The sequence below is a fragment of the Delphinus delphis genome, chromosome 11 (assembly GCF_949987515.2).
Source record: "Delphinus delphis chromosome 11, mDelDel1.2, whole genome shotgun sequence".
Lineage (NCBI taxonomy): Eukaryota > Metazoa > Chordata > Mammalia > Artiodactyla > Delphinidae > Delphinus > Delphinus delphis.
Genome location: NC_082693.1, coordinates 97,238,702 through 97,265,369, shown reverse-complemented (window position 1 = coordinate 97,265,369; position 26,668 = coordinate 97,238,702). Strand labels below are relative to the sequence as shown.

General features: G+C 58.9%; 1 protein-coding gene across 3 annotated transcripts in view; it reads left to right on the top strand.

Annotated features, from left to right (window-relative positions):
• SHISAL1 (shisa like 1) overlaps window positions 1-26,668 on the top strand; it is a 98,453-nt gene that overhangs the window by 411 nt on the left and 71,374 nt on the right. The window lies entirely within an intron of this gene.

Below are 26,668 nucleotides of genomic sequence, written 5' to 3'. Positions count from 1 at the left end.
AGGGACGGGGTACGCCCGGGGAAGACTCTGGGGGCAGGAGCCTTGTCGGGCAGCCGGTGCCCTGGCATTGCGGTCCGCCCCAGGGCTCGCCAAGGTCGGGGTCTCTGGACCTTGGAGAGGACCGGGCCCGGGTCCGAGGACCAGTCCAGGGCGCACCGTGCAGGGACGCGGCAGCTGGGACCGGCATCCGCGTCCGAGGTGGGGACCGGCGTCCGAGGACCAGTCCTGGAGCTGAGCGAACCGGGAGCTCCGCGCGCGCCGGGCAGGGTTCCGGAGCCACGCTGGGGACCCGACTGGTTCCGGGGGTCCCAGCTGGGCGGCGCACGCTACCAGGAAGACGCCTCCAAGTGCTTGCCCCTCGCTCCCCAGCCGCCGCGGGGCCCCAGCGGAGCCGCCGCCGCCTCCCGGGGCCGAATCAATATTGATCCCGCGCCTGGGGCCGGGTGGCCTGGCGGCGGCCTCCGAAGTGCCTTAGCTCCAGCGGTTGCCATGGCAACGAGACCCCAAGCGTCTTCAGGTTATATTTATTCTAATTATTATTATCATTGTTAGTATTAGTATTTGTTACTCAGCCAGAGGAAACCAGAAAGGAGGAAAAAAAGCCAGCGCGTCCCGTCGCCTCCAACTGTCATCTCTTTAGAGAGAACTGATGCCGGCTGGTGGGTCAGGGCCGTCTGTCTGGGTCTGGTGCCCTGTGCAGTTGCCGGGGTGGCAGCCCTGGGGCGGTGGGGCTGGGCAGGGGAGTTATATAATCTGCCGTGGGAGTGTGTCTGTGGGCCTCTGGTGTCTCCCCTGCCTCTCTCGGCCTCTCTGATCCCTTGCCTTAGTGACGGCTCCTCCCGCCCAAGGGAGCCCAGGGAGCCCAGGCCGGGATGGGAAGAGCAGAAAGTGCCTTGCACCAGGAATCACAGCCGGCGGCCTCCAGCCCTCTCTCCCCCAGCTGTGTGACCTTGAGCAAGGCGCTTGACCCCTCTGAGCCTCTGTTTCCCCATCTGTAAAGTAGCATGGGCGCCATTCCCACCTCTGAAGGTTGCTGCGAGGTCACGCCAAGAAAGCTCTGTGAGTTCTGACGGTGTGACCCTAGGCAGATGCCTGTCCTTCTCTGGGCCTGTTTCCAAGTCTGTGGAATGAGGGCCTGGACCCCAGGGTGTCTTGAGTCACGGTCGTCCTGTGAATTTCACTCCGGGCTGCGATTGAAATACTGTTGAGCCAGCAAGTTGCGATCAGACCAGGCTTAGGGGAGCTCCTCCGTCACCCCCTGTTCCCTCACCTGTCAGGTGGTCTGAAGGTGGTGGGGAAACAGGCAGCCCAGCCTTGGTCCTTGGTGTCAGCCAGGACAATACCCATGCTGGTCAGGGTGGCCCGGGATTGGGGGTCAGTCCCCCACCATCCCCTAGACCTGTGACAGCTCAGGGTGGGACACCTCCCTGCGCGAATCCATCTCCCCAGAGAGGCTGTTGGCTGTGCCTGTCCTGGCTGGGGGTTGAATGTGGAGCAGAAGCAAGAGGTGGCCAGAAAGTTCGCTGCAGCTAGGCAGCCCCAGCGCCTCATGGCTCCAGCTGAAAGCCCCAGGGAGGGGTTTCTGCCTGTTTCTTTACTGTCACCAATCACACTGAATTCTTGACTCTGTCTCAGGCATCTGGGAGGTATGATGGGGAAGCTGGGGGAGCAGATTGGCTTGGAGCCATGTGGGGTGTGTGTGTGTGTGTGTGTGTGTGTGTGTGTGTGTGTGCGCGCGCGCGCGCGCGCGCGCGCCCCACCCCCGCTCTCCCAGGCCCCCAGCCTGGAACTTATCGGGGCAGCTGGATTGGACAGGATGGGTGGGGGCAGGGCGAGTGCTGCTTAGACCTTTGTGAGTGAAAGAGAAAGGGAGTGAGGCCTGTCCCGAGGGAGATCGGGAGATCAGGAGACCGGAAGAGAGCCACTCCCTCGGTCCCAGTCACCCATCCATCCCTCCATTTATTCATTCTTTCACTCACTCCCCTTCTTCAGCCAACTCGGCGAGCCCCCTGCCTGCTGCGGAAGGGCATCAGCTCTGCTCTTGAAAGCTTTTAAGGAAACAGCCCCCGACAAGCCAGTGCGGCTGGAGCCCTGCCTGGGGGAAGCTGAGTGGCAGGGGTGCAGGTGGGGAGCATCTTCCCAGAGAGCCTGAGGTGGGTTCGGGGCTGGGGGAGCCTGGTCCGGAAGGCAGGCCTGAAGCAGCCAGAAGAAGAGAGGAGCAGCAGTGTTCCAGGCAGAGACCCTTCACGGGCAAAGATGGGGGCCCACAGGGGGCAGGGAGGGAGGCATCTTGTGGACCGGTGGGCGGGGCTTGGAGGGGGCGTGGTGGGGCCGGGAGGGGCTGCAGCCGGAGTGAGCAGGGGAAGGTGGTGCAGCTGGAGCAGGGCTAGGGCAGGAGATCTGGGCACCACCACCACCCAGCCTGGGTGTGGGTTAGATAGTGGGGGTGGGGCAGGGAGAGGAGGGGCGGATGGTCAAGTTCAGCACTTAGACACGTCCATGGCCCGTGGGTGGAGCCTGTGATTGGGGTGAAAAGAGGGAGGTTTGCGAGAAGGAGAAGAAGAGTCTGGTTTCCAGCTCTCTGGGGCAATCGGCCCAGCCCTTGCCAGATGCTCCCCACTTCCGGCCACATGGGGGGAGAGGACTGCCTCCCCGCCAGGCCCTTGGCTGCTAGGAGGGGAAAGTAGCGAGTGGACATCAGGTCAGGCTGCTTTAACCGTCCGAGTCTGTGATAAACGACTTCACTGCATGAGCCTAAGGACGCACCTGCACGGCAATAGGATTGCACTCGACCACAAAGGCCCAGAGGCCTGCTACGTGCCAGGCGCCGTGCGGGGCAGGCACTGAACCCCATCATCCCATTTAGTCCTCACACCAACCCTGTGAGCTGGCCGTGATCGATCCTGTTGTACGGCTGAGAAAACAGGCTCAGAGAGGCTAGAAATGAGCCAGCTACTCTCACGCTCCTAACCGCTGCACTCCACCACCTGGAGCCCAGCCCGTGCCTGATGGCAGCCATGGTAGCTCTTCAGACGCCGTGCAGTGAGCCGCTGCAGGTCAGGGTCTGCTGAATCCCACATCCTACTCATTGTGCTGTTTTTCCTCTTTTGGGCGGATCCAGAGCGTGGCCCGTGTTAGGCTCAGATGAAAGATATCACCTCCCTTCTTGGGGATGCTCTACCTCTATAAATTCAGCCTCTTGCTTGAGCTTTGACCCAGCTGAGTCACACGACAGATTCATATTGATCTTAGAATGAACTCAGAGCCCATCTCCGGCTCTCCGAGAGTGGCTTTTCCCAGCCCAGCCACTCTTTCTAGAAGTTACTGAAGCAGTAGTCAAGCCCTAAGAACTGCGGGGCCTTGTTTCCTAAACAGTCTTCTGTAAGGTGGGGTCCTGAACGTCTGGAGCCAGTGAAAGTGAGAAGGGTGACCAGGGGCCCTGCCCACCCTGGGCCACGCTCTCCTGGGAATGCCGGATGTCACCCACTCTGTTGGTGTCGGTCTCGCCCTGCACAGGGACTGGCAGGGAAGAGGTCCTGTCTCCTCCTCCCCCCTCCCCCCTCCCTTTTTTTCCTTCCCTGCCTTCCCTCCTCCAGCACACACATTCCTTGACACACGCCCATGGTTGACCCCCTAGAAAGGTAAAGAACAGCCCAAGACCCCTCAAACCCGCCCCTAGACGTGACCAAGGCTCAGGATCTGTTTGACAACTGACTATGTGAGTAAATAACTCTGAGCTGAGACCGTGGCTGTCCCGGCACCCCTGGCTCTGCTGGCGTACCCCCTCCCACACGCCAGCTTGGCCCACTTGTGACGGGCTGCTCCTTCCTTTTCCCCCTTAGCTGTGAGCGGGTTGGGAATCTTCTGGAGGGCCTCCTCTGGGCATCCCGGTGTTACCACTCTCCAGCAAAGCCCTTGCCCTCTGAGCCTGGGTTTTCCCGTTCAGCAATGCAGAGACTTGGTGCCTGTCTAGTGGGTTTCATGAAGGTGGTGGTGGGAAAGGGGCTGGCAGAATCTTCGGTGTGAGGGCCTCCACCCTCCACATCCTGTAGCTGGGGGGGGGGGGGGCAGATAGAGTCAAGGACCCCAGCATCTCCGAGGCCCCTGTGCTGTGCTGTGCCGTGATGGTGGGAAGCCCGAAGAGCTGCTGCTTAGGGGCCTGATAGGGAGCTAGAAGCTTGTCCGCTTACCCATGTACGGTTGGGGACACAGAGGCCCAGAGCGGGCTGGTGGCATATGCTCAAGGTCACAGTGAACTGGGCGTCCTCGAAGGCCAAGGATGTTCACGACACGATGCAGACCCGGTGGGTGTCAGCCAGAGCCTCTGAAGCCGCTGCCCAGGGTGGGGGAGGGGTGTAAACAGCTCCTTGGATGGTGAAATTTGCCCTGAAAACCCCAAGGCTCTCCCATCAGGAAGAGGCTTCGGAATCTCTCCCTCCCTGACCATCCAAGCGGAAAAGCAGAAGTCGAGGGATGAAGTGCAAATGCCTCCTGTCCCGTATTTCCGGCCATCAGACATGGATGGAGCGTTCCCTTTTGGCGTATTTTGGACAGGCTGCCCCCTTCCTCCCCTGTCTGGGGCACACACTCCCGTCACCGCCCATCTGTCTGCATGCACACCTACCCCAGCAGATGCGTGCAAACTCGCCTTTAAGAAATTAAGAAATAATGCATGAGTTTCCCGAATTACACCAATTTAACACTGCATTAAGTTCTGGAATCTCTTAACAGAACCCTGGGAGGGGCAAACATTTTTTTTTCTGTTTTTTTTTTTTTTTGGTTCACACTTCCCTGGAAAATGAGACAAACCGTGATCTTTTAAAACCCAGCTACATAATCTGATTATTCCTTCCTGGCAAGCGTCTGAGAAATGCCCGGCGGAGGGCGGAGACGTCCGCTTCGCTGAGGCTGCGAGATTTGCATTGGGAAGTGGGGCTGGGAAAGTTTGTCTCCTGTGCCAGGTCTGAAGCTCCTCGGCACACGATGGGCTGAAAATAAAGTGCCGCTTTCTTAGCTATTGGCACAAATGAAAAATAAAGGCCAATTCCTTCCGTAATCCGGCGCCATAATTTCCTCCGCGGCTCCCTGAGCAGGTTACCGAACCGATGGTGATTCGCTTTCACTTTGAGTTCCTTGCCTTTGTCGGGAGAATCGTCCATGTGCAGCTGGATCTATAGACCAACAGAAAACGCATTTAAGCGTTGGCTCATTCCACATTTCCGGGGCACCCACCCTGTGCCAGACATAGTGCCAGGCTCCGGGGACAAGAGACAATTAAAACAGGACCCTGCCCTGGTGGGTTTTGCGGTGTATTTGTTGGGGGCAGGAGAACAGAAGAAAAACAGTCATCTGCAAGGTCCCACCCTGCCTGAGGTCAGGTCAGGGAGGGCTTCCTGGAGGAGGTAACTTTAGGTTTGAGTCTTGAAGCGTAGATAGGAGTGTGCCAGGCAGAAGTGGACAGAGGGCATTCAGGCAGAGGAGCAGCCTGAGGAAAGTCTTCAGTGGGTCTCAGACAGGCATGGCCTCCCAAGGGCATCTTCAGATTTTAAAGTTTGCAGTTCCTTTATTACAAAGCCCTTTCTTGTCCATTATCTTCCAGCACCCTCAGGCAACCCCAAGGCCAACTTCCAAGTCTCCCTTTCCCTAAGGAGAACAGCCCAGAGAGGGGAAGCAGGTGGCCGGGGTCCCAGCCAGAGCTCTGAAGCCCAAGGCTCTGGGTCAGATGGGCTCTCTGGGGACAGCAGAGCAAGTATCAGTATCGTAAGCTGCTAAAGGGAAATTCTAAAAATTAAATCAAAGAATTACAGACAGTAATACCCAAGTCTGGAAGATCCCCTTTCTCCCTCCACCTGAGCCCTGCTTCTCCTTCTCGGCTACAGCCCAGGCTGGGTTTCCGGACAGGGGTCCCAGAATGTCCATGCCAGAGCTGCCGGGCTCGGTCTCTGCATCCAGAAAATCGGGGGATGGAGCCTCTACCCATTTGCGGGAAGCCTGGCATCCTCACCGAGCCCCGGAGGCCTGGCCAACGGAGTCCAGCCTTCAGCTCAGTGGGAGTACGGCACGCCCTCCCATGGGCTTGCTTCTGAAGGGCTCTGTTTAGATTTTTCCGGGAGCAGATCGGGAATATGGCATCACCTGGGTGTCGCTGCCCGGAATCTGATCCCTGGGACCATGAGGCCTTTGGAGAATGAGCAGAGCCTCTGAGCTGAGGCCCATCGTCAGGGCGAGAAGCAGAGCTGCAGGGAAGCTCCTGGCGCAGATCGTGGGGGAGCAGCCTCGGATCCACCCTGGACATGTCTCCCCTCTGCTTGTTCCTAACTCTGTGACCCTGGTCGAGTTACATAACCTGTGAGCCTCAGTTTCCTCATCTGGGAAACGGCTTATTGCACGAACCGGGTAAGAGGAATTTGCAGCTTCCTTAGTGCATCGTGTCTATTCAAAGACAGGTCAGCTCTTTGTAGTCTCACCTTATTAACTGTTACTCTGCCAGCATTGCCCCAGCCCTTCGGGGAAGCAGCCCGGCAGGAACCAGACCCGATCATCTGGGAATCCCCCGCGCAGGGGATTCCAAGACTGCCTGTGGACTGAGTGAGGACATGAATCAAGTGAACCGTTAGACCGCTCTGGTGCCTGCCCAGTGCCATGGCAACCACAGAGCAGGGCGGCAAGGGAGCCAGCTCTGGATCTCACCTGCCTGTTTTCACACACCAGCTCCGCCCCCTACCTGTGGCCGGTGCTGGGCTGCTTATCTCACTCTCTGAGCCTCAGTATCCTAATTTTTTAAATCCGCTTGAGAAAGCTGATAATAATAATAATAACTTACAAGGGTGATTTTGAGGATTAAAGGTAAGGACTGTGACATTCCAGGCCCCTGGATCAATTACAGTGATAACCATTATTTATTATCTTATCCCTGAGTTCTGAAAGGGGCTGTCAGGATTTGAATCCCAGTTTCCACCGCTAATAGCTGTGTGACCTTAGGCAAGTTATGTGACCTCTCTGAGCCTCAGTTTCTTCCTCTAAAAATGGCGATAGCACTTACCTCGCAGGGTTCTTGCAGGAATTAAAAGAGTTGATTCAAGGAACGTGTTTGGTGTAGAGCCTGGCACATAGTAAGTGCTCAGTAAATAATACTGTTAGCATTATCACCACATTTAATAACAGAAACACCCAGTGGGCACAGAAGCAGTGGAGTTTTTCTCTGTCCTCAAAGGGTAGAGACCACCTTGTTCCTGGTTTAGCTCTGTAGCCAGCTTCTAGCTCAGGCATGCTTCAGACAGGTCTGTGAATGAAGGGATGGACTGATGGATAGATGGGTGGATGGATGGATGGGTAAGTAAATGAATGAGTGAGTGAGTGAGTGATGGCTGTCAGGAAACTTCAAAAGCCTAAGTTCGGGGAAGCTCTGGAAGGCGCCCAGGGACGGGGGCAGAGGCTTCTCTTTGAGGGCCATGAGCCATGAGATGGAGTGAGTTTTTAGCCAGATATGATCTCTCTTCTCTGCATGAGCTTCTCCCCCACTTCCAGGCACCAGGGATGGTGACCCGAGTCTGGAGCCCCAGGTTGCTTGGTGTCCCTGACAGTGCGGTTTTGGTGCAAGAAGGAGCTGCATTCAGACTGTGACCTCCTCCCCTTCAGGGCAGGGAAGTTCCATCTGAACCTCTCTTTCTTCCTCCATAATACGGGAGAATGCTGTCTTCCTTTGGGGGGACGGTGATGTGCAAAGACCACGCACTGAGCGTGGTTTGTGATCTGTAAAGGTGCACGGGAAGTCAGAGGAGGTGTTTGGGCTCCACGCGGCAGACGGCAGGTTGCAGGGAGGTTCTGGAGCTGGGGACGGGCATGGTGCAGGCAGTGTGGACCACCAGCCTGTGGGCCATCTGATTCCTTCCCAAGGGGGCTCCAGGCACGGAGTCGGGGAAGGAGTGAGGGCGGAGGGCACCTCCAATCTGCTGAGGCCACGGAACGGCCCCAGGGATGGGGTGCTGGGCCCAAGGGTCCCCAGAGCCCTGAGCTGCTGAGAGCTCCTCCCGTCTACACCGAGCCCTTTCCTGGGTGCTTTACAAACACTGCCTGCTTTAATTCTCAGAACATACCTGAGCAAGGATGGATTGCTGTCCCACCCAAGGCTCAGAGCAGGGCTATGGCTTCCCCAGGGGCACACAGCTGCTAAGTAGCAAAGCCAGGACTTGGATCTTCTCACGTGGGGTGGGGGGAAGGCAGAGTGCCCTCAGTGGTCAGGAGGGGCGCATGCGTGGGGGTTCGGGTCACCACACTCCTGTGCCCACCCCTTCACATGTGGGTGGCGTTGCCCAGCCACCTCCGTCCTCTCTGCCTCAGTTTCCTCCTCTGCAACGTGGGTCCACAGCAGACCCTCCTGCAACGCGTCCAGGTGAGGGTCACGGAGGCAAAGCGCTCCAGGAGGGAGCCCTCCATGCGTCCCCACTCATTTGTCACTGTTATTTGAATTCCTTCTCTTTGGCGGAGAGAGACATGGGGTAGCGAGCCCCTAAGGACGGGCGGGGCCTGGGAGAAGCCAGTGAGGGTCTGCACTGAGGCTGCCCCAGCGTTGTCTGGGCCTGGAGCTCGAGGGCAGTGGGGTCCTTAACATCTGGAGTCTGGTTTCTGCTGCCGCCTGTGGCCTCCTCCAAAGGGGCTGGCTATCAGACAGGAGTGGGCAAGCCATTAGCCTGGGTATGTGTCATGTGATCGTTCCCTCCAAAGACTGCACCCAGGGCTTGCCCTGGTGGGGCTCCAAGTCCGCAGGAAGGTTCTTCTGCCTGGGTCCAAGTCCCACGTAAGGGATCGCACCGATGTGGGTGAGAACAGGAGGACAGGGCAGGGACTCTCCCTGGGGAAAAGGGGCCAGACATCAAGGAGGACTTGTCAGAGGAGGTGGTACCCAAGGAAATGGAGGATGAGTCGACCAGGCCGATAGGCAAGGGCTGGGGTGATCTTGAGGTAGAGGAAACAATGCCTATGGAGCCCAGAGGAAGAGGTTTGAGAAACTTCTGGATAGCATGGCTGTCCCATGGTATTTGTGGAAAGCTGTGGAGGTGAGGCTGTAGAAGTCGGCAGTGGCTTGATCTCCAAGGACTCTGGCTAGTTAAGGAGTTTGGACTTGACTCTGTAGATGCAGGATGGCAGATATGTGGCTTGTGTACCACCACCAGCCACTGCTGTGCCTAGGGCAGACATTGCTAATCGATCCATCACAGCATGGAGTCAGGATGTGCCTCGGCCCAGCCCCCCAGGCAGTCCCAACCAGTCGATCCTGTAGGCACCCAAGATGACACCTGTTTGCCCTGCTGCCATAGTCAATAGGAATAATGACAGCACTTCACAGTTGCTTATATTGTGTGGCTCATCCAGGCACCCAGAGTACTTTCCTGATAGAAGAGGAGGCAGGCGGCAGCCTCTCATTCCACCTGGGCCACCAGGCTCCTGTGTGGCTCCAATGCCTTACAGTGCTGGGCAAGTTTGGTCCTTCCTGGGAAAACAAAGCCTTTCTTTCCAGTGGGTCCAGGCATGAGCACCATCTGGGAATGCAGACCCGCCTATCCCGGGTGAGCCCCTGTCCATCACCTACAAGTCCATAGGCCAGCGGGCAAGTCCAGGTCAGCCCCGGGCATCCAGCTGGGGTCTGGCCGAGGAGTGGGGTCTCTCGGGGAGGGCTGGGGCCAGGCAGAATTCTGGGCAGGACTAGGGAAAGATTAGGAGACTTTTCCCCTGAAATTTAAACAATTGGACAATCTGTTCTGGATCAATTTAGAAGCAGTGAAGTGAAAAAAAAAAATCAGAAAATATAGTGTGAAAGCTATTTTCTATCTCAGTTGGGAAGAGCGATGAGCTGGAGTTTATTCGTAGACTGTCCGAGGCCGTGGCCGGGGCCTTTCACCCCCTCACCGCCCGCTCCGCCACTGCCCTGGCCCCCTCCTACCCCCTGCCCAGTGCTGGGCTGGGCACCCAGGGGTCTCGGAGGGATGTCCTCCCCGGCTGCAGCCTCGGGGAGCCAGCAGTCTGCAGGGGCCTCAGACATGGACGTACCAAAAAGGCAGACCAAGGCGTCTCCATGCCAAGGACCGGGTGTGTCTGGTTCACTCCTGTATCCTCAGGGCCTAGAGCTGGGACTGGCACCTAGTAGGTTTCCTGCCTGAATGATGGATGGAAGAGAGGGAGGGAGGAACAGAGGCTTTGAATGAAGCGACCAGCTCATGGCCACCAGTTTGTTAGTGGTGGAGGTGGGATTGGAACCAGAGCTGCGACCCCAAGACCTGGATGTAGCCCCCCACCATCCCTGGGGCCAGGAACCAGGTCTGAGAGCCAGGAAGCAGGGCCTCCCCTCCAAGGATGTTTTCTTTTCCTGCCGACACAACTCCTGAAGGGGTCTTTCACCACTGGGGCCAAATGCTGATTGTTTTAAAGTAAGCTTGTTCAAAACAAACAAAAAAATAAGCTTGTTCAGTATGGGGTCTGAGCAAGGGGGACTGGGGAGGAGGGTAGGGGGGCAGCAGTGCAGATCCCCCCTCTCCGCTTTCCAGTCTGAATTGTCTCCCAGAGGGAACAGACTCCCCGGGGGCTGTGGTGCATTGAGTTCCAGAGGGAGTTCAACCAGGGGCTGGACATTTGGGGAAGTCCTGAGTGCGGGGGAGGGGGGGGGAAGGGGAGGGCTCCAGTGCTGGTGGGAAATGAGACCAACAGATTCCCATCCCCAGAGAATGGTCTCTTCTGTTTTCCTCCAGGCATTGGGAGAGGGGGAAATTCCCAGTGGTTTAGTTTGGGGAAGTGGCAGCTCCCTCCTTCCCCAGATACTCAAGGCCAAGAGCCTAAGGCCCAGAAAGAACCTTGACTTAGAAACCAGACCAGCTCGGGCCCAAGTCCCAGTAGCTCAGCAGCTGTGTGACCTTGGGCAGGTGACACACCCTCTCTGAGTCTTAGTTGTCTCATCTGCAAACTGAGCGGTCGTCCCCCTTTTTTTGAAAATTAAAGGAGACCACATTTGTCAAATGCCTGTCATGGGGCTGGACAGCACATAGTAAGTGCTCAAGAATGGTCTCATTCTCCCGTTTCCACTGTGTGGAAGCCCAGTCATTAGACACTGCTCAACTCTCGTTTGGGTTCTGTGTCTGCACCCTGGAGCCCAGTCCAGGGCAAGTCGCCCCCAGCTGAGAAGGGGGGTTATGCCACAGCACAGAGGGCCCTGCGAGCCCCAAATGTCTTCGCGCCCACCCTTAACCATGCCGGGGATGTGCAGACTGTGCTGGGCGAGGCCAGCTTGACATAGTGGGGGGAACCTGTGCTGAGACTCTAGGGCCCCAGGTGCTAGTCCCAGGTCTACTCTGTCTGAGCTGTGTGACCCTCAGCAACGACAGCCTCTCTGAGCCTCCGCGTCTTCAACTGAGGCTAATAACCTCCCCCGGCCACTGCTCAGGATCACGTGCAACTCACCTAAGAGAACGGATGTGACGGCATATGCGACAGCTCTCAGCCAACCCCCAGCCAGTCAGAGGATGGGAACGGAAGCCCTGTTTACTGACCACCTACTGAGCTCAGCTCGGGGGCCAGGTTTCACTTCTACTGTCTCATTTAATCTCACACCACCCACGTGAGGCTGGGGTGAGCACCCCACTTTCTGGGGAGAGGCCCAGAGAGGCTAAGTGGCGTGCCCAGGGTCACAGGGCAACCGTGTCCCCTCCTGCAAGCCTGCCTGCACTCTCTGTCCTCTCTCTGGCCGCCCTCTGCCTGGCACCGGCCTAGCACCCACCTCCCCTTGAAGTCCCGCCCTCGCACCCCAGTTCTGATCCGGTTTCCTGTCGGCAGGGCTCTCCCGTAAATGTTTTTTGATGTTACCTCTCCGTTCCCCAGAAATTTTAGAGCCAGCATTCCCCACAGTGGCACACGAATTAGACCTCCATAATACTGTTTACCTAGACGTCAACTTACACTATAAAATTTATCAATTTTCTCTGCATGATAAGCAATGCTCAGTTTTGCAAAGGAGGAAGCCTGCCGTGATGGGCCCGGGAGTTGCGTTTGGCCCCTGTAGGACCCAGTGATAAAGGCTTATCCTGGCGCCAGCCTCTGGCCCAGTAGCAGGGGCCACCCCTGCTGGGAGGGGCGCCGTCTGCCTGAGGGTGGGGACTTCCCTCCATCAGGAGCCTGTGTTCAGCCCCTTGCTCCCTGCTCCTTCTTAAGTGTCTTAGGTGTCAGAGCCCACCTGGGGGATGGTCAGAGGGCTCTGGCCTCTCTGAACGCCTGCCCGAAGGCACATTTCTTAGCAATTCTTTTGTTTCCAGAGTGTAAACTCAGAATTGGAATGGGTCACCCATGTGGGGAGGAGAGAGCAAAAGCAGAGGGAGTGCGGGCTGCTACTGGCTTTGCTGGGGAGGTGCCCCAGGCTGGGAAGAGGGGCCAGCAGACAGGAAGAGAAAAATGTCAGTGAAATGGCTCGGAGCAGTTTGGTCTGATTCCAGAATCCAGCCTCTAACCAGACACCTGACAGCCCCTGGACATGATGACCTCGGGCCTGAGAGCCGGGCTTCCCTCCCGTCTCCTAGGACATATGACACTGCTGTCCTCCGAGACCAGGATGAGGACTCAGGGAGCGCGTCCCGCCCCTGCCCCTCACTCCACTCCGGTGGCAGCCACTCACGCTTCCTGGGACATCAGCTAAGGGAGGGGCCGGCAGAGGGAGGCAGCAAAGCCCAATGGACTAGGATGGCTGAGGAGTTCAGTTTGGGGTGCAACAAATGTGGGGTGCCGGGGCTCCCAGGAGTGGAGATGGGCAGGAGGAGGCCACTGTCTGTCCAGGTTGGGGCCCGGGAGAGCTGGTGGCGGTGAGCCAGAGTTTGCAAGCGCTCGGGGAGGCTGGCTGAGAGCCGCCTCCTGCCCCCTTTGGGAGTGTCCTGTGTTCCTCCATGTTCAGCCGTTGCCGCCAGGGAGCCCTCTTGGTGTGCAGCACCCCCTGGCCGGCTCACTGAGGGCCAGGCTGGCGACCCAGGCCTGGCGAGCCACCGCTTTCAAACGGGGGCTGGGGGGCGGACCCGCTGTCTCCGGGTGGCTGCTGGTTCACCTCCCTCTTGGCTCAGCCGCTCTGGTGCCAGTTTACAGAGAATGTGGGTGGCAGGCTTGTTAATCCCCAGAAGTGGAGCTGGTCCATGGGAACGTGGCCGCGGGCCCTCCAGGCCGGCCGTGGGGGGTTGAGGGTGCCGGGCTGGGTCGGGGAGCCTACTCGGCACCATCCCTGTGGTCTCTGCTGCGGCCCTATTTGCATAATTTTGAAGCTGATTGGCCTAAAGGCAACTTCGCTTAATCACAGCTAAGTCTCTGGTTGCAACGGCAGCTGCTTCCAATTAGCCGCGTTGGTACCATGGTTTGTTAGACTGGCTAGGCAGCCCCTCTCCCAGCTCCCCCGCCACCCGGCCCCCCTTAGACCCAGAAGGAACCCGCAGGGCCCGTAGCTGCCTGCAGAACTGAGTGTGGACAGGTTAGCACACAGCCTGGGATGCAGCAGGTGGAGGCCCTGCCAGCTCCCTGGAGATGCTGCCGCGATGGGCTGCGGACTGTACTTGGGTACCAAGGCACGGGGGCTAGAAAGCGGGGCTGCCTGGCTCTGTTAGTAAAGTTTTATTAACACACAGCCGCTGCCGTGCAGCCTGTTGTCTAGGGCTGCTTTCTTGCTGTAACGGCAGAGCTGAGTCACTGTGATGAGCCCTCCTGGCCCACGAAGCCCGTGATATCTAGTGTGTGGCCCTTCACAGGTAAACGTCCCCGCCTCCGACCTAGCCCAGTGGTTCTCATACGTGAGCGTGCGTCAGAATCCCCCGGAAAGCCGGTAGAACGCAGATTCCTTGCCTCATCCACCCTTGTTCTAATCCGACGGGTCCCGGGGGGCCCCAGACCCCGTGCTGCTAATGAGCTCCCAAGCGGAGCGCGGGGCCACACTCCAGGCAGCCCCGGTCCAGCCACCTCCAGGGTCCCTCACAACAGTTTCCATACTCCTTAGACGGAAGAGAAAGCCAAGGCTCTGAGAGGTCCCTCGCTTCTCCGAGGGCCTGAGCTGATGCACTCTTCTTCCCCAGCACATGCTACACCCTCGACCCAGGCACCTCACCCCGGGCGCACCACGCGCCGCCGGGGCACAACAGGCCCAGCTCGGTTACCTGGCCTGGTCGGTTCCATGTCTGGGGTCCACACCGGGCTCCGCCATCGGGGACAGTGACGACTCTTCGGCAAGTCAGAGTGTGTTGCCTTCCTTGGGTTGGGGGAGCATGATGGCGGGAAGGCAGGGTGTCAGGGGCACAGCTGAGAGCGCTTGGCCCCTATCAGGGGCTCTGCTGCCTCCCCCACCCCTGGCATCTGCACTTTGCGGTGCATTCAGTTACCAACGTCTGTTTGGTTTCATCCCCTGGCTCAGGCAGAGACCCGGGCTGCCACCACCGAATCATCTAATGTCACTTTGTGAATGATCGAGGGTACCTCCCACATGGCACCCTCTTCATCTCTCATCTTCCCGTGACCTGGGAGGGGTGGGAAGGGGCAGGACATGCACTTACAGAGGAGAAGCTGAGCCTCCCCGAGGCCAGGTGACCTGCCCGGGCAGCTGCGAGGTGGCGGTGGGATTCCATGCCCGGGTTACCTCACAGGGGCCCACCTGGTTGGGGCGCGCTGCCGGGCACAGGAGGACCTTTCAGGGCCAGCGTCCCCAATTTATAGGCGAGGAAACCGAGTCATCGACAGCTCATGACCAGGAAGTACTTGACGGGGCAGAGTGTCTGGGGCTCCCCGGAAGGAGGAGATCAATCCTTGCTGGAATCAGAAGACCCCAGCACAGGGATAAACATCCTTGAACCTGCCAGCCAGCGTTAACAGCTGGAACACCCCCCGCCCCGTCCTCTTGGGGCCACACCGTTACCCCCGCTCCTCTCTGTGCCCTTATCACGGCTACACGCCTGCTACATTTTTAAGCTCTTTTTAGCTTCCTAAAGTGGATCGTGCAGCGTTTGATCTGGGGACCGCAGTTTCTCCCTGAGCCCTGGTTGCTAAAATGTCCTGTGACGTTTGGTGTGGCGACGGTTCAGTTTGGCGGCTGTAGAGCATTCAGTGTTTGGACATCCTGCCATGCGTTCTCCCGCCTCTCCAGCTGGGCCACCTCCAGGGTTTTCCTCTCAAAAATGGCCTCTGAGAACGTTCTCGTACCTCGCGCCCGCGGGGGTCAGCAGGGCCTTTGCTGAGCCCAGGAGGGGTGTTAGTGCACTCATCCCACAGTCACTGAGGACCCACCGTGCGCAGGAGGATGCCGTGAAATTAGCCTCCGCGAGCTTGCTGTGGGGCTGTGCTCTCTCCAGCCCGGCCCCGGCCCCCTTCCCCCGCCCCCCACCAGCCCGCCAGGCAGGCTGGTCTGTGCTGTGATCACAGGCTCTATTGAAGAGGAACAGAGGAATTCCTACTGCATGGGGTCATCACCAGGAGTAAAGGAGTGATACAGCTGCACTTTCATATGATGTGGGGGCCCGGGGTCTGGCTGAGGCAGCCCAGCTCAGAGAGGGGAAGGCACTTGCCCAGGGTCACACAGCTGAGAAGTGGCAGAGCCCAAGCGTTAGGACCCCAAGGTCAGAGCCCTTCCTTCTTGTTCTCTGCTGCTGTGCTGACCCTCAGACCACAGGCAGGACGGGAAGCCCCGTTACCTGGGTGAGCACTGCCCCCAAACTGGTCCCATATTTATTGCACTGAATGAACCCTCACTTTGCCGCGTGTGTCTTAGTCTCTCTGCCGGGAATGCCCTCCCACACTTACTGGTCCATCAGGAGTTACTGCCAGACCCTCTGGTGAGTTGAATCCCAGCTTTACCACAGCTAGCTGGGTGACCCAGGGCAAGTTACTTAAACTCTCCGTGCCTCAGTTTCCTCATTTGTAAATTGAGGATAATCACAGCACCTCCTGATCGCGTGAGGATTAACTAAATCCCCATCCCCCCATCCCACCAGACGGTTGGGCACTTCTCCTGGGCCATCATGGCGCCCTGGTTTCCCCATCACAGCCCCAGTCACCCTGGGCTGCCACTGTCCACCTGGATGGTGGCTAGATAAGGGGCACCCAGGCCTGTCTGGACCTGGCACTCTGTCTGCCGTAAGCAGAGCACCTGTGACTTCAGGGGATGAGAAAAGAGGTTTATGTCTGGCCCAAGGCAGGATCCAGCGATGGGAGGGAAGGAGGAGGAGCCAGCCTCCTTTGTGGCCTGGCTTTAAATGCCACCGTGGCACTGGCCAAGACAGAAATGCCAGCTATGGGGGCACAGGGGGCCCTGAGTGTGGAGATGGTGGTGGGCGGGGCAGTGCCTGGGGGCAGGGGAGACCTGGCTGTAGAGGCCTAGGGCCCTTTGACTGTGTCCAGATGGTCACATGGTGTGTTGCCAACAGCAGCTGGAGCGGACAGCCCTCCGTGGTGGACAGGTCTTCTGCTGCCGGCTGGAGATGGGCGGGGGGTGCGTGGGAGGGGGCAGCCAGGAAGGCAGCCCAGCTTCAGAGGCAGGTGGACAACACCCTCTCCGTGTGCCTCGGTTTCCTTCCTCAGAGGGCAGGGGGCTGAACGCACTCACGAACGCACTTCACCTGGGCAGTGCCCGGGATGGAGGACGGTCTCCAGCGGTGGCATCACTGACCCGCATCTGACCAAGGACGGATGTTGAGGGCCTCGGGGGGAATCCACACGCATGGTCTCTCATCCTGTGAAGTGTTAGCCCAGATGCGCCCCTGCAACCCCAGCTCAGCCGCTTCCGAGCTGTGAGACCTCCCAGAGAACAGCCTCAGTTTGCTCACCTGTAAAATGGGACTTTTGGTGAGGCGCTGTGAAGACACCAAGGCAGGGGGACCTGAGCCTGGCCCCGGGGACAGTCCCCAGGTGGCGGCCCCAGGCCTCGGGCTTGAGCTGGGTCCCCATCGGTGGCGTAGGCCTGAGGCTCTCTCCAGCTGCTAGCCTCCTTGTGGCCCCGGAAGAACCAGCTGAGTTCCTGTCCACACAGTCCGGCAGCCGTGCTCCTTTGCCGATACAAGGCCCGACTGAGTCACTCTCATTTTACTGGGGTGCAGGGTTGATCGTGGTGGGGAGTGGAAGGGACAGGGTTTCTGGTCTCTGCCATCCAGAGCTGGGCAGATCAGGATGTTCCCAGATCCACGGCGTGCAGAGGCACGACTTCCTTCGGGAGCAATAAGGGTGAGGGGCTCACCCTCACTGAGCCCAGCCGCGAGCCCGGGTCCCTGCCCTGGACGAGCGCACAGCCTGGGGAAGGAGCCAGGCGGGGCCAAAAAGTGACCCTCAGTCCCAGAAGGATGTGAGGGGCCCCAGGGGAGGCTGTGACGGGCAGGTGTGGGTAGAGCAGGCTCTGGGCACAGAGGCTGGGAGCCCTGTGTAAGGAGCGCAGATGCTGGCCCCGGACCACCTGCTCAAGTTCCGGCTCCTCTGCCTGCAGGCTGTGTGATCTCGGGCAAGTTGCCGACCATCTCTGTGCCTTAGTGTCTTTGTATCAGGAGCTGAGCACACAGGGTGGGTGAATAGAGGGGCAACGGCTCCGACAAGCTCCGTGCTCTGTGGTCTAGCGAGGAAGCTGGGATGGGAGGGAAAACAGGGAGTGCGGGGGAGGCGTTAGGGTCCGACCTGGACCACCTCCAGCCTCCTCCCTCACCCCCACTCCATTCTCCCTTCAAGCTCTTTCCCGAAGTCAGCTGCCCTTGGGGCCCTGCCCTGGTGACCTGGTGCCCTTTCCCACCTCCCCTTTGCACCCAGCTGCCCCGAAGGTCTCTTCCTGTGCGCACACCCAGCCGGCTGGCCCGGCGTGGCCAGGCAGAGGACAGGGTGGGCAGAGCCCGGGGACGCCCTGAGGGTCATGGCTGGCCCCCGTGTGAGCACGGGCCAGCGCCTCCCTCCTCCCCTCCCCCGGCAGGTTCGGGCGTGAGATTGCACAGCTGTCCTGGTGCGCAGTAGGTGCTCAAAGGTCTCTACTTGTCCTCGGCTCTGCTCCCCGCCCCTTCCTCACCTGAGAGGGCCAAGCTGCCGGTTTCTGGTGGCCCTCATGACCGGTGGGGGTGGGCGCCAAAGAGACCATCAGCACCCACCCCGTGCCAGCAGCGCCCACTGCCTGCCGGCCGCGCCTCCTTCCCTTGCCCGCCCCACCCCTTGGGCTTTGCACCTGCTGGCCTCACTGCTGGCGCGCTCCCTCCCCAGACCCGCCTCGCCTGGTCCAGCTGAGCCTGCCTGAGATCTGACCTGTCAAATCTCGTGTTCCCTGGGGACACCCACGACCCAGACCATGTCAGGGCCCTCTTCTGTGCTCGGGTGCCCGGAGTCGCCACGTGTGGTTGGCTCCACAGGGGCAGGAGGGGTCTGTTTAGCCCACCACTGTGTCTGCAGTCCTTAGCTCAGGGCTGCCCAACATCACACTCGGCAGGGAATGAATGAATGAATGCCTCCATCACCTCCACGGCCCCTCCCAACACGCCTTCAAGGGGGGAGTGTTATCCCCACTTACAGATGGGAAACTGAGGCTGGCCTTTGGTTTCTGTTCTCCCCAGTGAGGGAAGGTTCCTGGGGCCAGAGCCCCCTCCCACGGAGGGAGGCTGGAATAGAGGCTCCCAGAGTGGGGAGAGAAATCCAGCGCTGCCCTCCGACAGTCTGTGGGCCTGTCTTTCCTCTTCCTGCCCTGACACTTCAAGTGATCCATTCTTCATGTGATATTTTCATGCTTCTCCAGTAGGAAGAAAATGCCGCTGGGATTTCCAGGGGTTGTTTTATCTGAATGGTGTAGCCAAATAATTCGGGAGAACACATAGGGGCAGAGGGCCTCACGAGCTCTCAGCTAAGCCCTCCCCTTAACTGGGGGAGCCATGCGCCTGGTGATCTGGTGTGGCTCTGAGCAGGGAGCAGAGCGTCCGGGCCTTCAGCAGGACTGGAGTTTCCAGCCCAGCCTCTCTTAGCTGCGTGCCCTCGGGCAGATCTCTTCCCTCCCTGGGCCTCGGTTTCCTCACCTGTGAAACGGGAGAGCAGCAGTGCCTACCTCAAACATTCAGGAAAGAGACATGCACGGAGGACCCGGTGAGATTCCCAAGAAGGGATGATGGAAACAAGCCAGGTTTGGAACTTGAACCCAGAGCCCAGTTGGCAGAGGTTGGGGTGGAGATGTCGCTGAGGAAGGAGAGCCCTTTTGGGAATCAACTAGCATGTCCTCTTGAAGGAGGGAGTTGGGGGACAGGAGTGGTTTCCAAGTTGGTGGTGACCTGCACGCCATCCCGTGGTCACACCCACACCGACACCCCACACCGCACTTTGCAGAGCTCACCTCTCCCCTCCTGAGTTGACCCTACAGTAGCCCCATGGAGCGGGGGACATTGGGTGGGGGTCAAGGGGTGTAGATCCAGGGCCCTGCGCTGTCCCACCTGGGCTCCCCTGGACTCCGGAGTTGGGGTTTCCTGGCTTAGAGGAGTGGCATCCACCACAGGCTGACGCCCAGGTTCCCTCGTGGTGTTGGCAGTGAAAGTTGACACCCCGTCTCAGTGCGAGTTGCACTCGGGCCTCTGCCTGCATCTCTGCTGTTCCCATCAGAATGTTTGCTCTTTGCAGTAAAGTGGACCCCGCATCCAGGCCAATGAGTGTTGACACAGTTCCCACTCTTTGAACAGCAGCACCTACTGTGTGAAAAGCATCCTCTGTGGGTGATAGAGACACAGAAGGCCTTGTGCCCTGCAGGGAAGCAATGAACAAGCAGGCGGGGCAGGAGGAAGTCGGTGCTAACTAACGGCATAAGCCCTTCATGAAGGGAAGAGTTCAAACACACTTTCCTCTGCGCAGCAACTTCCCAGGGACCTAAACCACCGGCTTTGGAAACAACAGTGGGCAACACCAGATAAGAGCCATTTACGGAGCACTTGCTCGATGTGCCGGGTGCCCCGCTAGCGCTCCTGGACCTTTTCACCTTTCTTTAGGACCCCAGCAAGGGGTGGGGGTCATGGTTCCCATTTTACAGACGAGTAAGCTGAGGCCAGTGAAATAACTTGCCTAGAATACTCAGCTACTTAGCAGCAGGGCTCAGATTCCAGGCCGGGGGAGACTGACTCCAAAACCTGTGCCATCACCCCAGCACCCACTTTGAGCCCCTGCTTGGAGTCAGACACACCTGAGTTCAAGTCCCAGCCCTGCCAGCCTCCAGTTCTAAGCCAATCACTTAGACTCTCTGAGCTGCGATTTTTTTATCTGAAAAATGGAGATGGTAAAGCCTGCACTCGCTCAACCAAGCCAACACGTGTTTATAAAGTGCCTACTGTGTGCCAGGGCCCATGCTGCATTGTGAGAATCCAAAAGCGAGTCAGCCAGGCCCGCTTCGCGGCATGCGAGCCACGCTCAAAAAGGCCCGTGCTCGGTTTCCTGCTCCGCCGTCGCTGTCTAGAAATGCTTATTGATTTTTGAACAAAAATGGTTCTCTGCATTTTTCATTTTGCACCGGGTCCTGCAAATTATGCCGCCGGTCCTGGGTCACAGCGCTTGTCCAGCTTACAGTCTAGGGGAGCGGGAGACGCAGCTCAGAGAGAGCCACTGTGCAAGCGTGCGACTATAAACCACTATCTGTGTGTGAAGGAGAGGCGGACAGGCCGTGAGCACGCACGGTAGGGTCCCCGACCTCGTGTTGGGGTCAGGGGATGCCTCTGGGAGGACACAGGCACTGGGGGATTCATCTGAATCTACCGGGTGAAGGGAAGCCACAGGGTGGGGTGTGGGGCATGGTGAAGGGGCTGCAGGATGGCCAGTGTGGCTGGAGGGTGGGCCTCCCTGGCCGGGGAGGTGCCAGGACCCTGGCAGGAGTCTGGCCTTCCCCCTGCCCATCCCCCCACCCCGTGCCCTCGGAGGGTTTTAATCAAGGAGTGATGCGATGGGATCTGCATTTTGAAAGGCAGCTCTCTGGCTCCGAGGTGAGGGTAGGTTTCGGGGACAGAAGTGTAGGGGGGGCCCCATGTGCTTGACTGATTCATGGGGTGGGGTGCAGGCCACCGAGATGGGAGCAGCGTGGACCTCAGGGCCGGCGTGAGGTTGAGAAGATGTGGGAAGGGAAAGGGGCTGACCGACACAGGCTGGGCCCCAGCTGGGGTGCGCTTCACGGTGGCCGTGCCCTGCTGGCCATGCAGCCCAGAGCCGGGCTGCAGGCAAACCTGTCGCGGTCTGGCCCGGTTCCCTCTTGTTTCCTGCTTCCCCACCCGCCCGCCACTCCCTCCGCAGGCCCCAGGGGTCAGGAGGACACACTTTGATCCTGCTTCACACCGGTGTCTATTCCTGGAATTCACGTTTCAGACTGAGATTTCATAACCTCCAAGTGTGTGTTGCCCTAAAAATAAAAGTTCACAAACTCAGGAATAGGTCTGCATCGCCAAAGAAAGGCCCTGGAAACTTGGGGACTTGCTGGAGGATAAGGTCACCGCGGATAACGTGTGTGCCCGTCACATGTATGTGTGGGCAGCAGGGGGTTGTGCCTGCATGTGCACGCGCGTGTTGTTGCAGACGTATGTGTGCAGGCGTGTGCTGCCTGGTGAGTGAACACGCCCATCTGCCCATGGAGACAGGGCACAGGAGCAAAGTGCGGGCTTGGCATCCTGGCTCTAGCCCGCCCGTCCCTCCACCCACACCCCGGGGAGGGCGGTGGTACAGCCTAAGGGTGTCAAGAAGTCAGTGAGCGCATCATAGTCAAGCGCTCTGCGGGCCTCCCGGCCCAGGGTGGGCGCCCAGTGGCTGTCTCCAGGGTTGTTTCCAATACCTGTCTATCGGGCACCTGCTCTGCCCACAGGACTGTTTGTGAGGCCCCAAAGGGCTCTATCCTTGTTTAATTACTAATTCATAATGCTCATACTACTATTAATAAGAAGAAGAATGCCCAAGCTTAATTACTAATTCATCATGGAATCAGTGGCTTCCTGACTGTTGCCCCCAGGCCGTCGTCCCATGGCGACCAGACCTGGTCCATCTCGTTCGTGGCTGAATCCGACCGCCACCCAGCGCTGGGTCTGGCCCCCTGCAGAGGCCCGTTAGGCATTCACCGATGGGCGTGCAGAAGAGGACCCACTCCCTGGACGTTGGGGGTGGGGAGGACAAGTAGCCGGGGCAGCTTCATGGACCAGGTGGCATTTGAGCCGGACCTCATGGTAGGTCTGATGTGGACATCTGAGTTGGAGGAAGAGATGCCCGGGGAAGGGCCAGCCCGAGCAAAGGGCCCGACTCCTGTGCTCTACCACCAGCACCCAATGCCCAGGAGGCTGGGTCGGGACCCATCCTCAGCCCGCCCGCCATGGGGCTGACTGCAGATCTGCACCCCTGCAGGGGTGGGGCAAGGTGGGATGTGTCTGGGTGACAGGTGTGTAACTAGTCACGTGCCCTTCTTTGTTCTTGCTGCTGGGACATGCGGGGCTCAGGTGGCCGGGTCTAAAGAGGTCAGGCCCCTATGGCAGGGGTCTGGGTTCTCAACGCCCCCGCCTGCCACCCGTTTTCTCTAACCCATTTGCTCTCAAGCTGGGACACAAACTAATCAGGCAGCATGGTCCCGCCCCTGCCAGCCTCGGGAGCCCACCCAGGGGAGTGAGAGAATCAGAGGGAGAAAAGCTTTGCTGAGAGACGGGCGCCGCAGCTGAACCTCAAAAGCTGGGTCCAGGCTGCCCGCCTGCAGGACAGGGGAAGGGTGTCCCCAGTGTGGGGACAGCGTGTGCAAAGGCCCAGAGGAGAGGCACATCCTGGAGGGCTGAACCTTGAGGAGTAGAGAGAGACAGAGGGGGCAGCAAGCCAGACCACCTGGGGCCTGGGAAGTGAGCATGGACTTGAACCTGGAGCTGCCAGGACCCCTAAGGAGGTGGCTGGGTGGTCAGATGGGCATTTCAGGAAGTCAGTAGGACCTGGATTGGTGGGCGAGGCTGGGGCAGAGGTATCTAGCGGCAAGCAGCAGTCCCCACGGGTATTTTGAGCTCCAGCCCCATTCCAAGCACTTTGATGCATTGCTTCATTCAATCATCACAAGGACTTTGTGAATTAGATGCTATTTTCATCCCCCTTTTAGGGCCGAGGAGACTGAGGACACTTGTCCCAGGTCACACAGGGTGTGGCTACAAAAGGTGGAGCCAGGCAGTGTGGCCCAAACCCAAGGCCCACCCTCCAGGCCACCCGGGCCTCGACCTGGTCCAGGCAAGAGGGGGTGCTCTTGGCCACGCCCAGGGAAGGTCATGGTGGGCTAAGCAGGGGTCTGGGTAAGCCGAGAGAGGATGAGGAACCTCCAGGCATTGAGCCGGGGGCCGCCAGGCCTGGGGGGTCCTGGGGGGTCCGTGGCAGTGCCCCCTGCCCCACATCAAGGGCCCGCCTCCCCTCCCTCCCTCCCGAGCCCTGCCTAGTCTGGCTGATGGAGAACAGATCTGCTGTTGTTGCCAGTGGGGTTTAATTCATCTTCGCCGGCTCTGTTTCTCTTCACATGCCCTCCATCCTCTCCACTCAGGCCTCGCCAAATTCGGTGTTTAAAAATAATCCTCAGATCTGGGAACAGCAGTCCCCGGCTGACCCAAGGAGTGGATGCAGAGATGCGTGCTTGACTTGTGGTTCTAGAGGCAGTCAGCCTGGGGGGTCCTGCTCATCCAGAATGTTCCCCCTGTTATTTGAGATTTATCATTGGCCACCAGCTACCATTGTGGGTGGTTTACCAGTGTTCAAAGAAATAGAACCCGGGTCAATAAATCGAATCTGTCTGTGGTAAATGTGTTTTCTGAGGAGCGAGGGTCGGGGGCTCCGGAGGCTCTGGAAACTCCTATAGTGCCAGGAGGGAGAGTGAGTTTCGAGGCTGGGCTTGCTTCCTGTCTGAGACACTGAGTGGCTGTGTGACCTTGGGCAAGTCACTTCACCTCTCTGAGCCTCAGTGTCCTACTTTACCAGATGGGAGTTTGATATCTGCCTCATCAGGCTGTCGGGGACTATCTGAGATAACATGGTGAAAAGCCAGCGTCCGGCACCTGTGAAGAGCCCGGCTGGTCTAAGCCAGTCCCAGGGCGCAGCCCCACGGCCGCAGACCCCAGAACCAGGGCTGGGCCCAGGGGGCGGGATGAGGGATGCTCACTCTTTCAGCCCCAGCTCCTACCTCTGCTGGAGGGGCTTCCCCCAAATGTCACCAGTGGGGGAGGGTCCCAGGTGGTGGCACCTGACAGCGTGACACGCCCAGGTCCCCCTCTGCGGACCCCACAGGGGGGCTAAGGTGAATATGGGGGCTGTTGGTGGTGTGCCCTCAGAAGCTGGCCCTCTCATGGAAACCTCACAGGGATGGCAGCCGCGGAGTTTCCAAAGCAGCTCTCCCACCGAGCCAGGAATAGAGATGCTGGCTTATAGCTTTCCTGTCTTCGGTCATTAGAAATGGAATTTTTATGTAACTTCCCAGTGACACATGGTGGGGTTTTCTTTCCACCACGGGTTCAGCCTTCAGTGCCAGCACCTAAGCTTCCCCGGGGGTCTGAGGAGGTGGGGCAGCCCCCACCTCCACCTTTGTCCCACCAACAGGGCTGTGGCTTTTGTCACCCGTTGACTCATCCTGAGGCAGCCGTGGGTGACCAGGCAGGGCGGAGGGCGCACGGCCAGGCAGAGGGGACTGAGCAGATCGCAGGGAGGACCCTGCTGGACAGGGGACAGACGAGTCACAGTGCATCACTGTGACGGGGTACACCTGTGCTGTGCGGGACCCACACATCCACAACAGCCCCTGTTGCTTCAGCGCCCCCAACGGGCCAAGGGCTTGAGGCCGGTGCCAGTCGTGCTGGGAGTCTCACCCAGTCTGCGTGACCCCCAGTTGGCCAGGCCCTGGCCCAGGACTCTCACAGTCGGAGAGAGGAGGGCATGAGGACCAGTTCCATAAGGTAGAGCTGCTGGGCGCCCTCACCCAGGACACCCTGAGTCCCTAGAACCCGGCCCAGTCCCTTTCCGGGCGTCAGCAAGCGGATAAGTGGGGGTCAGCAAGTGGATGTTGAGAGAATACATGAATGAATAAATGAATTAACACATTAAGGAGAGAAGAGATAGAATATGATACGCCTCAATGGAGAGACAAACTTCTTCAAGCTGATGGAATCAAGGCAGGCTTCCTGGAGGAGGTGGCATTGTAACAGCTTCTAAGGTGGTGCAGGATTTGGACTCACAGGAAAGAGAGGAGGGCACCCCAGGTGTGGGTGATAGCCCCCCTCAGTATATGCAGGACTTTGTAGGGAGTGGGAGCAGCAGGAAGGAGGGCTGGGCACCCGGCAGAGGTGGACCCCCACCCCCACCCAAGCATTTGTTCCATGAACCCACCAGCTCTCAGACTGGAGCCCCGACTTAAAAAGTGAAAAGTGAAAGCCACCTTTCAGGGGTTTGAAGGGCTTGGAATCTGGACACCCGTCTTGGCCCTCGGCTTCCCCATCTGCGGAATGGGGCCACATGGCAGGGAGGACTCATCTCAGAGGACCTGTCACTCCCCACCCCCACAGTGCATTTTCCAGGACTGATCTTTAGGTTTCCCCAGTATGAAACTCTTTCCTAAGCACTTTCAAATGCTTTAATCTCCTTCATCCTCCCAGGAGGGCCCTGAGGGAGGCAGGGAGGAGGCCCAGGCTCAGAGCGATTAAGAAGCTCACAGCCCTTGGGGGCAGGGCTGCTCCTGGGGGAGCAGAGAGGCCTCCACAGAGAGGTGGGCGGGTCCCCCCAGGGACTGGCAGGAACTGACGCCAACACCACCACGAGTAAGCGTCGTATTAAGGCGTTCAGGCTTCGTCCAACAGCCCTGCCACCCCCTTTTCTTATTCTGGCTCACCAGCCTTCCAAGCAGCACTGACACCCTGGGTGCCTCCGTGCCGCCCGCGCTGCAGGTGTGAAGCCCCAGGCCCCACAGCGGGGGCAGGGCCTGGTGGTGAGCAGCCTGTGTTTGGCCGTGAATCTGGCACTGTCTCCTCAGTCCGAAGCTCTGGCCTCTGGGTTGCCCCCTTGGCTTCCTGCCCTGCCTGCCCACTAGTCAGCAGGATTCGGAGCTGCCTTGGACCCAAGCTGGGGTCCCGGAGCTCTCCCTGGTCAGGGGTACCGTGAGGGTAGAGGGTAGTGTGCAGGACCTTGTTTGGCCTGGAGCCTGGCACATAGTAGGTGCTCAGCAAATTGCTCCCCAGCCACATGCAGCTACAACCCTGGTGGGGCTCTAGCAGGCCACGCAGAGGACACTTGGTCCTCCTCTGCAGCCTCCATTCCCAGAGCCCGGGGGCGGCGTGTGGGGGTGGTGATGATAGTGAGGGAACCTGTCCCTCAGGTTTGTCCTGAGGTTTCAACAACCTGATAGAAAGTGGCCACTGAGGGCCAAGGCCCTGCCTTAGGCGGCCTGTTGCTACCCACCCCTCCCCTCATTCTCCACTGGCCTCCCTGCTGCTCCCACCTCAGGGCCTTTGCACCTGCTGCTCCCTCAGTATGCAACGCTTCTTCCGATCACCACCATCCATCTCCAGAACTTTGTCATCTTTCCACACTGAGACTCTGTCCCCATGAAACACTCACTCCCACTCCCCCTCCCCCAGCCCCGGGCACCCCCCATCCTACTTCCTGTCTCTATGGACTCGACTGCGTTAGGGACCTCGGAGGAGTAGGATCACACAGTGTTTGTCTT